At 41.3% G+C, this 12448-nt stretch overlaps 1 long non-coding RNA gene across 1 annotated transcript; it reads left to right on the top strand.

Annotated features, from left to right (window-relative positions):
* Positions 1-1050: 1050 nt before the first annotated feature.
* Positions 1051-3923, top strand: LOC106725003. The gene is made up of 2 exons (XR_001360842.1): positions 1051-3347; positions 3734-3923. It is a non-coding gene; the product is annotated as an uncharacterized LOC106725003 (long non-coding RNA).
* The last annotated feature ends 8525 nt before the right edge of the window (positions 3924-12448 follow it).

Raw genomic sequence — 12448 nt, 5'->3', positions numbered from 1 at the left:
CCATGTCCCACCCGCTCGCTTCCCACCCCATCCCCCCTCTGTGCCTTGACCCCGGGCTCCGCGGCCTCTCTGCACCCTCTGCACGCGGAGGCCCCTGCAGCCCGGGACTGGGCCGGGAAGGGGCTTGGGCACCTGGGGGGTGACGGGAGCGCTACGGAAACTCCCTCTTTGTTGCCAGTGTAACAGGAGGAAGAGGTGCCGAATTTAGTTTTTCTGTGGGCACTGGCTGACTGTTGTCGCCGAGGGCTGAGATGCAGAGATTTCTCCTCGCTTCTTCCCTGCCCCCATCCAAATTTTGCGAACCTCCCTCTCCCTTGCGGATCCCAGCCCTTAACCTGGGGATGGAAATGTTTAGACAACTGTGCGAGGATCAAATGTAATAGGACTTGACTGCTGGCCACTAATAACTGAGAGGACCTGTTTGTAAATTACCCAATTGAGTGGATTAGTGAGTGTATTTACAAATACGATAAAAAGCAATCAGGAATGCTGCATCAAACTGTCTGGTGGTGCTGTATGAAAAATAGGCTCTGACAACGCCTGGGATGTAATCACACCGTTTCATTAGCGCAGAATTCAACGGTGGGCTTTGATTTGTTTATTTTGGGGGGGGCGGGTGGGAGGCAAGGGCTTTTGTTTTTAGAAATAAAGGCTGATCGGTTCTTGGTGAAGAAAAATTCTAGTTTGGAAGAAAAAAATTCCTCCAGAGATCTAGCATGTGTGATACTGCCAGAAGTGTTTTGCTGCTGCTAAATGACTATATATAACTCAGTTTTAAATAACCTGCGATCTGTTAGAGAGAAAATGACTAGAATTGCAGATGAATGGAGGACATTTATGTTTTATCAAGTACCCATCCTATTTGTCCAGTTCTTTTTTTTTTTTTCAGTGTTTGCTTACCCATGTGTTGTTGTTTTTCATAGGCTGACTGGCTTAGTTAAACCTTCCTATTTAGTTAGAATAGCAAAGAAAGACTATTATGTGGTGCTATGAAGGAGAGGTCAGTAGACCGGAGTTTTCTTACTAACAAATGACGGTGTAGAGCTACACAATAGCTTTCAACTGGTTGGGGATATTTGGGTGGAGGAGGGAATCAAGTTGGGTATTTTCATCTAATATTTACTTAAATGTTATTTTCACCAAAGAGCTATCTTTTATACTGCCTTTCTTTAAAGAACCGGGTAACTTCACATCCTCTTTTGATGGTGAAATACCTTTAAGGCAGGAAAGTATTGGTAATTTACGGATGGCTTGTTCAATGACTGAACAATTAATTTCGGGAGGGATGCTGCACCAAAACTCTGTTCTGATAACAGGTAGTGAGTGAGTCTTGGCATTTGTCTGGCTCCCTATTATACTTTCCAGGACGCTGTCACATACATCCTCTTTGCCTTTTTCTCCACTTGGAGCCACTGTTTCCTTCATGCCATGTTCTACAGACAAGATGCATGTCACGCACCCCAAGGGGTGCATTTTTTTCCCTGTGAATTCCTATAACCAATCAGCAGCTGTCACATGCCTTGAAGTTCAGCTTTAGGGACTTGTAGTGTTCAGTGGAGCATTGAGAAGCAGGTTTTGTGCCAAAGAGCTCATCCCCCCCCCCCCCATTTATTTGAGATTTTGGCATCATTCTTCATTTGTGAAATGTTACCAGTCTGCTGACATTTTAATGCTCCTTTCAGGAGCATCACCAGCTTTAGAATAATACTGTATCTATGTATGTTATGTTGAAACAAAATAGGGATACAAGAGGCAATCTTCTCCAGTTGAGAACCTGCACACTACCTCGAACCTCTCTTAGAAGCAGAATATGTTCTTTCATCCCTTCTGCTGGATTGTAAGCTCCTTGAGTATAGGAACTACTTTTGTTTTCCCCATCCTCGTATCCACCGCAGTGCCCTCCATACCTTGTACAGTTGTTCAGCAGTAGTCAGTGAACAGAATTATGTACACAGATTTGAACATCTGGCTGCCAAGTAACACTGACTGTGAATCCAGCCCTGATCCAAGTGTTTGACTTTCATGGGCTGGTTGGCTAATTCCACCAAGCATCCTCTTCTAGGAACTGTTTGAATTAAGGTTCACTCACTTGCCTTTCTCACATTCCTTCCTATTTTGTCTATGATCCTGTCAGTTTGCAAAGTTGAGTAGGTTTTTCCTTTTCTCCTGGGAGCTTTGCTCAATGCTTATATTTCCTTTGGAACAGGGGCTATACCATCTTAAAAGAGCTTGTCTGCAAACTCTAATGATAACCTGCAAGGCACATCAAAACACTGTGCTTTGAGGTAATCTGCATTTCAACTGAGCTTTTCTCAGTGGCACTGTCAGCAATGTTAAAACCCTGGCAGGTTTTATCAATGTAAATATCGTGTGTTTTCTTTTTCTAGTAGAGATTCACTTTTTATTTTCCCCTGCTTTGTTGTAGACTCTCATAAGAGAATTCATGGTCTTCCAAACTGTTTCATCTCTTATAGTCTGTCCTGGTATTATTTTCATAATTTGCCACCAAAATAATTATTCTGTTTTAGGATTTAGATCAAAGGAAAGTGTCATATTCTGTATTGTATTTTATTGCTGAAGGAGCAGGTTATTGGCAAAATAATTTTACTGTATTGGGTGTGTACATCTAAGAATCTTAAGCGTGGCTAATGAGTCAGGGCTCTTATAGGATTCTTAATTATGTTTCGTTTTTTTTAGTAGCCACTACAAGTTGTTTGCTAATATTAATACTTGCTCAAAACAAGCCAACACATGATAGTCTTTGCCTAAAAATCTCTTTGAAGAGAACATAAAAGTGAGATAGTGTTCTTGAGAGGTTTTTTTTTTCAGCACTAATCCTCCCTAAGACTCTTAAAATTTATTCCCAACTCTCCATAATTCGTTTGTTCTGTTCTAACCTGACATAATTTCTACTCTTATAATGTTAAACTTAAAAGTTCACTTGTAAATCTTTAGATTTATGAAATGTTCTTTCCCATTGACAAACCAGTTTGAATGAAGGAAGCTTTTGAAAGATTACTTAGCAAATTGCCCTAAGTCTTTGTCGTTAATGGCTAGATCATTATTTCTCACAGCAGGGCTTTGGAGACCAGGAGAGTTTGCTAGCGCTCTGAAGTTCTCTGTCCATCCCTTCTAACCTTAGACATTGTGGGAGGGATGGAGGACAGTCTCTCTGATTGAACAAACTGCCCATCTGTCTGACTTCAGGAGAAATTTTACTTGTCTACCGTCTTGTCCCGTGGTCTTTAAATTGAGAGCTGTACATTTAACTGTCTTTTTTCTAGCTTTTGTATCATGGGAGTAATGAAAAACAATCAAGTGGTTCATAAATACTGGTTAACTTTTGAGTATGTTAACTGTTCCTTAACAGATTTTTTAAATAATACTGTAGTCTCCATCTGCTTTGTGGAATTTGAAGTCAGATGATAATGAAATGTGAAAAATGTAGTGGGAATTACCAACAGAGACTAAGTTGTTCCATTAAAATATGTCCAGCAAAGTAGATTTGCTCTGATTGGAACAAAAAAGGTCATGGCATGAAGATAGTTTTGGTTTTGGTTTTTTTCTCCTTCATAATACTGTACCGGTAGCAAATAAGAGCAACTCCTCAAAAATGTAAATAAAAGTTAGTGTTAAAATTGGCTGGAAATAATGTAAAGGTAAAATATTGCTGTTTTTCACAGCCATTTTCATGTTTTAATTTCTGCGGTAACTCTGAACTTCCATTGTACAGCTCAGGAAATTGAGACGTGGAGACTGGGAAACCTGGCAGACGTCACAGAGCTGCTAGTGATCCAAGCTTCAGCTCAGGCCTTCTGACTCGGAGTGCTCTTCTGTGTTCACATGCATGCTTCCCAGATCGTAAATTGCAGCTCACTTTAACTTTAGAAATGGTCCACTCAATAAAGTTTTGAATGAAGCAATTTCCAAGTTAAATTCATACCACGATTTTGAAGTCCTTGCAGTTACTAGCTGGGGAGCAACATAGTACAATATAGCAAAACTGGTCCAGTTAGAATTTTCCCAGGCTTAACAAATACTACAAATACTCTTTGATGTATCACTTCTCTCATTAAAAATGTTATTGGCTGGCCCTGGCCAGTGTGGCTCAGTTGGTTGGGTGTTGTTCCCTGCACCAAACTCTTGCCGATTCGATTCCTGATCAGGGCACAGTCCTGGGTTGTGGGCTTGGTTCCCTGTTAGGGGCGTGTGGGAGGCGGTGGACCCATGTTTCCCTCTCATATCAATCTTTCCTTCTCCCTCTCCCTCTAAAAATCAATAAAAAATTTTTAAATTACTGGCTGGGGAAGATAATTATTTATAAAAATATATTCTGTATTCTGGTAATTGGTTAATACCCGTTTTCTATTGCCTTCCCAACCCCTCCCCCCCAAGAAAAATATTTTAATTTTATAATGTTGGCTCAGATTTTTTGGGACTCTGGGGGATATTAGAGAAAAATTAGTCCTACTATCTCACTCTTCTCAAATTCTAGTTTAGAATTTGGAGATATGAAGTAGTCTGAGGCAGAGATTACCTTAAAGTAAGGTAGCTAGGACTAGAAACCTGTTTAGTCTCTTACTCTTGATCTTTCTGTAGTACTGGTCATTCTTAATGTCTTAAGTCTGGAAACACTTGAGAACTCAAAAAGCACTGATGCCAGGTGCCCACTCCCAAAGATCCTGATTTTATTTGTTCAGGAGTACTGCCTGGACCTCAGAATTTTTTAAAGTTCCCCCGGTGATTCTCATGAGCTGCCAAGGTTGAAAACTGCTGTTCCCCCGCCTCCCCTCTCCTTCCCTTCTTCCCCCATTGACCTCTCCCTGGCTGCTCCCACCCCCCAGCACATGCCCTCACTCCCCCCTACTCTCTGTGTCCATTGGTTATGCCTATATGCATGCATACAAGTCCTTTGGTTGATCTCCCCCCGCCCCCAGCCCCCACCCTTTCCTCTGAGGTTTGATGGTCTGTTTGATGCTTTTATATCTCTGGATCTATTTTTGTTCATCAGTTTATGTTGTTCATTATATCGCACATATGAGTGAGATACTTATCTTTCTCCAACTGGCTTATTTCGCTTAGCATAATGCTCTGCAGGTCCATCCATGCTGTTGCAAATGGTAAAAGTTCCTTCTTTTTTTATAGCAGCATAGTATTCCATTGTGTAGATGTACCACAGTTTTTTAATCCACTCATCTGCTGATGGGCACTCAGGTTGTTTCCAAATCTTAGCTATTGTAAATTGTGCTGCTATGAACATAGGGGTGCATATATCCTTTCTGGTTGGTGTTTCTGTTTTCTTGGGATACATTCCTAGAAGTGGGATTGCTGGGTTAAATGGGAGTTCCATTTTTAATTTTTTGAGGAAACGCCATACTGTTCTCCACAATGGCTACACCAGTCTGCATTCCCACCAGCAGTGCAAGAGGGTTCCTTTTTCTCCACATCCTCTCCAGCATTTGTCGTTTGTTGATTTGTTGATGATAGCCATTCTGACAGGTGTGAGATGGAACCTCATTGTTGTTTTGATTTGCATCTCTCAGATAATTAGTGACTTTGAGCATGTTTTCATATGTCTCTTGGCTTTCTGTATGTCCTCTTTCGAGAAGTGTCTATTTAGGTCCTTTGCCCATTTTTTGATTGGATTGTTTATCTTCCTTTTGTTAAATTGTATGAGTTCCCTATAAATTTTGGAAATTAAACTCTTTTCAGATGTAACATTGGCAAATATGTTTTCCTATGCAGTGGACTCTCTTGTTGTTTTGTTGGTTTCTTTTGCTGTGCAGAAGCTTTTTATTTCGATGTAGTCCCATTTGTTTATTTTTCTCCTTAGTTTCCATTGTCCTAGGAACTGTATTGGTAAAGATATTGCTACAACATATGTCTGATATTTTGCTGCCTATGGATTCTTCTAATATTTTTATGGTTTCTCGTCTTATGTTTAAGTCCTTTATCCATTTTGAGTTTATTTTTGTGTATGGTGTAAGTTGGTGGTCTAGTTTCTTTTTTTTTTTTTGCATGTATCTGTTCCATGCCCTTTCTCTAGGTAATTTCATCTCCTCCTGTAGTTTTAGTTACAGCCCATATGGAGACAATTCCCAAACTGAATTACTGAGATACTAAATTGAAACAAATTGTCCTAGCCTCTAATCCTTCTAGCCATCTGATTACTTAGCACTTTCACTAGGATATCTTGTACACAACTCAAACGTGGCATGTCTAAAACTGAACTCAAAATGTGTAAAACACACATACACACTTTTTCCAGTATCTCTGGTTCCCTGAATAATACCATTTTCCTGGCATGGAAACTGGAAACCTGAATCATGTGGGAAACCTGCCTTTCATTTGTTTAGCAGGTTCTAGTCATGACATGTTGCCTCTTTAACCTTCTAAACACCACTTCCAACACCCTAGTCCAAGCTTCTGTTGTCTCTGGCCAGAATCTTGCTTACAGATCTCCCTCTGTTCATTCATGCTCCCTTCTAAGTTTTCTCCGTACTGCAGTCTTAGTGATCTTTAAAGAAATACAAAGCTGATTGTGTCCCTCTCCTAGTTGAACGACTTTAGTGGTTTCGGATTGCTCGTAGGACAAAGACTAGAATCCCAGACCCTAGCCAGTAAGACCCTCTGTGGGCCCTTCTCCATCTCTCTCCAGTGTCATCTCACACCATGCTTCTTAGTCTTTGTGCTTAGACCTCACAGATTCTTCCGTCAATTGTATTCCTTAATTTAGGGCTTTTGCACATGCTGTTCATTTGTCTAGAACGCTCTTCACTTTTCTCCCTGCCTGTGGCTGGCTACTACTCATCCTTTAAGTTTCAGCCTAAAAATCCCTTCTTTGGAAAAGTTTCCTTGATCATTCAAACCAGGCTATATCTCATCATTAAACTCTCACAGCTTTATGCATTTTCCCCCTTGAGTACTTAAAGCAATAAACAAATGGTTACACAGTTAAAACCAGAAGTTGGCAAAACTATAGCCCATGGACCAAATCTGGTCAGCTACCTGTTTCTGTGTGGCTTGCAAGCTGATGATACCCTGAATGGCAAGCTGGAACTCTTGTTGCAGGTTCTTGTCCTACGAAGTTTGAAGAATAAAAATTTGCAGACTAAAGGATTTTAAGCAAAAGTGTGGAAATTTATTGCAAGCATATACAAACTCCCCCCTGGAGAGGGGTCCCCAAATGTGAAAAACCTGTTCTCTCTCTCTAAAATGGGAAAAACCTCTCTCTTCCAAAATGGGGGGGGGGTGGGCAGTGAAGTCTCTTCGTCTAAGGGTTTATAAATGCTGGTAAAAGTTAACAGAATAATATTAATTGCTCGTGTGGTTTTGACTCAAGTAGACTTTATTGATTTGCTGAATAAATTGAAATGACCCTGTGGGGACACTGTTTGACAACATACATTGAAAGCCATAAAAAAGTTGACATCCTTAGTAATCCAAAAGTAAAGTTATTCTATATGCAAGAATCTTTCCATGTGGCATTATCTGTAATAGCAAAAGAATTTAATTTTAAACATAATTGTTTCTGGTGTAAAATTTTTTTAAATAAAATTCAGTTGAATTTTGTCTATAATATGTGTCTCATTTTGCCATTATCCCCAACGAAATGATCCTCCCTTAATGGGTGAGTGACCTTTTGCTGTCCTTGTAAGAAATCCTTTCCCTATTGCTGCTCGAAAGGGCTCTTAGAATTCAGAGAATTGAACCCCATCTTGTACTGGCAGGGGTATGGACTGTATAACCAGATTGTAAGGTTTTGAATTTCACACCTGTCAGCTGGGTTATGTGGGTCAAATCTTTAACCTTTGGTGCCTCAGTTTCCCCAGCTATAAAATGGAAACAGTAAAACCCACCTCATTGGCTTGTAGCAAACTGTACAACCCATGTACAAATCTTAGACATTACAATATTAATATAAACTAAATCTCTTGGATATCCTCATATCCATTAATCCTTCCATATAAACAAAATTTAAAAATCCTGTGTATGGGTTTTGGAAAAAGGACCTAACTTACAAAATTTTTAAGCAATCAAGAAGATGACTGCTATGGGTGAAATAAATAGCAGTCATAGTAAGGACAAGCTAAATCGGGTGGTTAGGAGTTCAGGGAATTGGGGAAACCAAGAAGGGTGGACTAGTTGGAGACTACTCTCGGAAATGACCTTTGATCTGGCCTTGAAGGATGGGTTTAGAAAGAATAGGAGGATAGAGAGGTTTTAGTAGAAAGTAGGGAGAAGAGGGGACATACCAGTAAAAGAAATGGTTTGAGCAAAGGCAAGGAAGCCTTTAACTTAGTGCATGTCAGTTTCAAAAGTCTTCCTGGCTGGAGTAGAGAGAAGAGAGGTTACATGCAGAGAAGGCATTCATTATTTCAAGGGGAAAGAAACAGGCTGACATGGAGGGTTTTTCAGAATGATTGAAGGAAGATTCACCTGACAGCATAGTCTGTGCCTGAGGTGGCAGAAGGGAAAGCAGAAGCATACGGGCAGTTGTTCACTAACTGGAACCAAATAGTGTAAATGGGGAACAGAGAAGTGGCATTACGCAGTCGAAATAGGACAGACTTTCCTGACTTAGTCTCAATATGTGGGATGAAGAAGACAGATAAAGCCAGATTAGAATGCCACATAATTGGAGAAAGGTCTTGTGATTGATAGACATGGGAGTTGAGATGGAGACTAGTACCTGGGCAGGAGAAGATGAATTCAGTTTTATATAGACTGAGTTTGAGGTGATACTGATGTTAATACCTCCATGCAGCAATTTCCCACAGGCAATCGAAGGCCCAGCACTAGATTTCAAAAAAGGCTTTAGGTCATTTGCATAGAGGAGATGCTTTTAAGGATGGGTGGTCTCTGAGGGAAAGGGAAGTGCATGAAATAAGAGAGCAGACAACTAGGGAGGGAATGCAGGGAATAGTGGTGACCAGTCATTAACTGGGGGTTATTCTGCACTTGTTTCCCTACTTGTCTGCTCTCATATAATTTCATTTTATTCCCACAACTCAGATGGGTGCCAATATTAGCCCCATTTTACAGATTAGGAAACAGAGGCTCAGAAAGTTCAGCTAGCTTGCCCAAGGTCCCCCAATTAGTATACATCCAGAGCAGTTGAAAGCCTGCCATTTCCTGCTGCACTGAGAATTGCTACATTTAAGTAGCATATTAAATGCACCTTAGATATCACTTCTCTGTCACTTAAATTCAGAGATTGTGTGTACCCTTTACTCACTTTAAAGAGTGAGTTAGTGTATGTATGTGTGTGCGTGTATCTATACTGGGAGGGATGATGTTACTTTTAAATCTGTGCACCTCAAACTAGAGGTCAAGGTGTGAAAATTTGGAGCAGAGCCTGTGTAAGTGGTGGTTATAAACTTCAGACTTTGAGAACCCCTGGCCACTGTGCATTTTCTCCTGGGCCTTTCTGTCCTTTCTTCTAAGAACTTAAGTCTAAACAAGTTGATCATGGCCATAAGTTTACTAGGTGTGACTACTATTGTGCTCTTTCCTATTAACTCAGATTCTTGAGAATACAGTGTTAAATAAAGAATATGTGTATAGCCCAGCTGGTGTGGCTCAGCGGTTGTGCGTTGACCCAGGAACCAAGAAGTCACCAGTTTGATTCCCAGTTAGGGCACATGCCCGGGTTGCAGTCTCCATCCCTGGTGGGGGCGGTGCAGGAGGCAGCCGATCAATGACTTCCTCTCTCATCTATGTTTCTGTCTATCCCTCCTCGCTCTTCCTCTCTCTCTAAAAATCAATAAAATTATATATTTTTTTAAAAAGAATAAGTGTATATATTTAGTCAGTCTTTGGAGATCCATGGACTTTGAAAAGGTTAATGTAGTTGCTGCTGACGTTACTTAATAATGAATACCAACAAGGCTCTGCAGAGCTGTTAGGAAAGAGAAAGGTGAAGAACCCGGCCACAGTGAAGTTAACTGTAGCACAAATGATTAGCATGCACATTAGGATCAAATACCAAGGCAGAGATTTTTCACCACTGGGGCAAAAGCTGAATTTTTTTCTTTTTTTTTACTTTTTACTAAACTGCACTTAAAAAATCAGCGTATTTATGTGAGTTTTATCCCTTATTTGTTAGGCCCTAATTTTTTTCACATCTCTCTTGCATGTGATTTTGTATTTTCATGACAATTCTAAAACATCAAGTGTTGTAAAAACAATTCTAAAGACAAGTTTTTCCCAGCTGGTGTTGCTCAGTGCTTGAGCATCGACCTATGAACCAGGAGGTCATGGTTCGAGGCACATGCCCGGGTTGCGGGCTTGGGGGCGTGCAGAAGGCAGCTGATCAATGATTCTCATAGCCCTAACCACTTTGGCTCAGTGGATAGAGCAGTGGTCAGCAAACTCATTAGTCAACAGAGCCAAATATCAATAGTGCAACGATTGAAATTTCTTTTGAGAGCCAAATTTTTTTAACTTAAACTATATAGGTAGGTACATTGTTATTAACCTACCTATATAGTTTAAGTACTGTTGATATTTGGTGCCTCCCCCGCGCTGCGTATCCCGAGGCCCGCCTGCGCCGCGTCTCCCATCGCCCGACTGACACCCCCCACGTCTTCTAACGCCACTTCTTCAAAATAGACTCGCCCAGGCCGAAAACCGACTTCTGCACATGGACCACGAAGTTTCAATCGCACTGTATGTGCGCGCCCGCACGTGGTATTTTGTAGAAGAGTCACACTCAAGGGGCCAAAGAGCTGCATGTGGCTCGCGAGTGTTGGCCTGTGGACCAAAAGGTTCCAGGTTCAAATTCAGTCAATGGCACGTACCTTGGTTGCAGGCTCCTCCCCTGCCTGGGAAGACCCTGCTTAGGGCCTGTGCAGGAAGCAACCAATCTATGTTTCTCTCACATCGATGTTTCTATCTTTCCCTCTCCCTTCCACTCTCCCTAAAAATCAATGGAAAAATACCCTCAGGTGAGGGTTAACAAAAATAAAATAAATATAAATAATTGAATCTCATCATTGATGTTTCTATCTCTGTCTCCCTCTCCCTTCCTCTCTGAAATCAATAAAAATATATTAAAGACATCAAGTTTTAAATCTGGTATATTAAGTCTTTTTTGAAACTAGCCATACATTTTCAACAAGAAAAACATTAGGGATTTTAGTTATGAAGATTTAGAAATAATCCTATATGATAAAAGGCTAATATGCAAATCGACCGAACGGCGGAACAACCGGTCACTATGACACTCACTGACCACCAGGGGACAGATGCTCAATGCAGGAACTGCCCCCTGGTGGTCAGTGCACTCCTACAGGGGGAGCACCGCTCAGCCAGAAGCCAGGTTTAGGACTGGTGAGCACAGCGGCAGTGACGGGAGCCTCTCCCACCTCCGCAGCAGCGCTAAGGATATCTGAGCCATCCTGAGCCATCAGTTGGACATCCCCCGAGTGCTCCCAGACTGCGAGAGGGCACAGGCCGGGCTAAGAGATCCTCCCCTCCAAGTGCACGAATGTCGTGCACTGGGCCTCTAGTACTTTAATAAGACACTTCATTTTAAAATTGCATGCAGTTCTAGTTTTGATGATAGTTTTTAAAAGTTTATACTTAATCTGAGAAAGTAAGCCAAGACCAAGTGGAAATACATGTGACCAGCAAACGGAGCAGGGAGCCTCCTGTGGGGAAGGAACACTTTCCCAGGACCTGCTACTCACCAGGCTCTATCCTCAGTGGGTGGTGTGTTATGTGCCATCCCATTTAAGGATACAAATGTTCTCATGTAAGATACTTTAATCAGTGTTTCCCCAAGGAGGTACTCCCAAAGCATCAGGATGCTCCTCCAAGATGGTCCTCCAAGGAAGGGTCTGAGGTCAAGAAAAATTGGAGAAGTTCCTGCTCATTCCATACCACTTCCCCAATACCTCCCCTTCCTCTCCCCATATGCATATTAGCATATTAAGGGCTCTTTGTTCCTTATCCTTACCTCCAGGAAACCAATTTAACTAACTTTGCTTAACTGGCCTTCATTGAATTTAATTTGTCCTTAATTTTTGTCATTATATCTTGAACTATTCTTTTGCAGAACATATTTTAAGAAACAGTGCTTGAAATACTCCTTCTCAAGTACATTCTTTTTGTTGTTGTTAATCCTCACCTGAGGATATTTTTCCAATTGCTTTTTAGAGAGAGTGTAAGGAAGGAAGGGAGGGAGAGAGAGAGAGAGAGAAACATCCATGTGAGAGACACATTGATTGGTTGCCTCCCATACCCCTCCAACAGGGGAGCTTGCAACCCAGGTATGTGTCCTTAACCAGGAATTGAACCTGAGCCACTTTTGTGGGCGGCCAATGCTCTTAACCACTGAGCAACACAGGCCAGGGCCCAATTACATTGTTCTTTTTTAAAAATCTATACTGTTGGAAGTATTACATATGTCCCTCTTTATTCCCCCATTGATCTCTTCCAGCTC

The sequence above is a fragment of the Myotis brandtii genome, unplaced genomic scaffold (assembly GCF_000412655.1).
Source record: "Myotis brandtii unplaced genomic scaffold, ASM41265v1 scaffold13, whole genome shotgun sequence".
NCBI classification, from domain to species: domain Eukaryota; kingdom Metazoa; phylum Chordata; class Mammalia; order Chiroptera; family Vespertilionidae; genus Myotis; species Myotis brandtii.
This window is presented reverse-complemented; position numbering and strand designations above follow the sequence as displayed.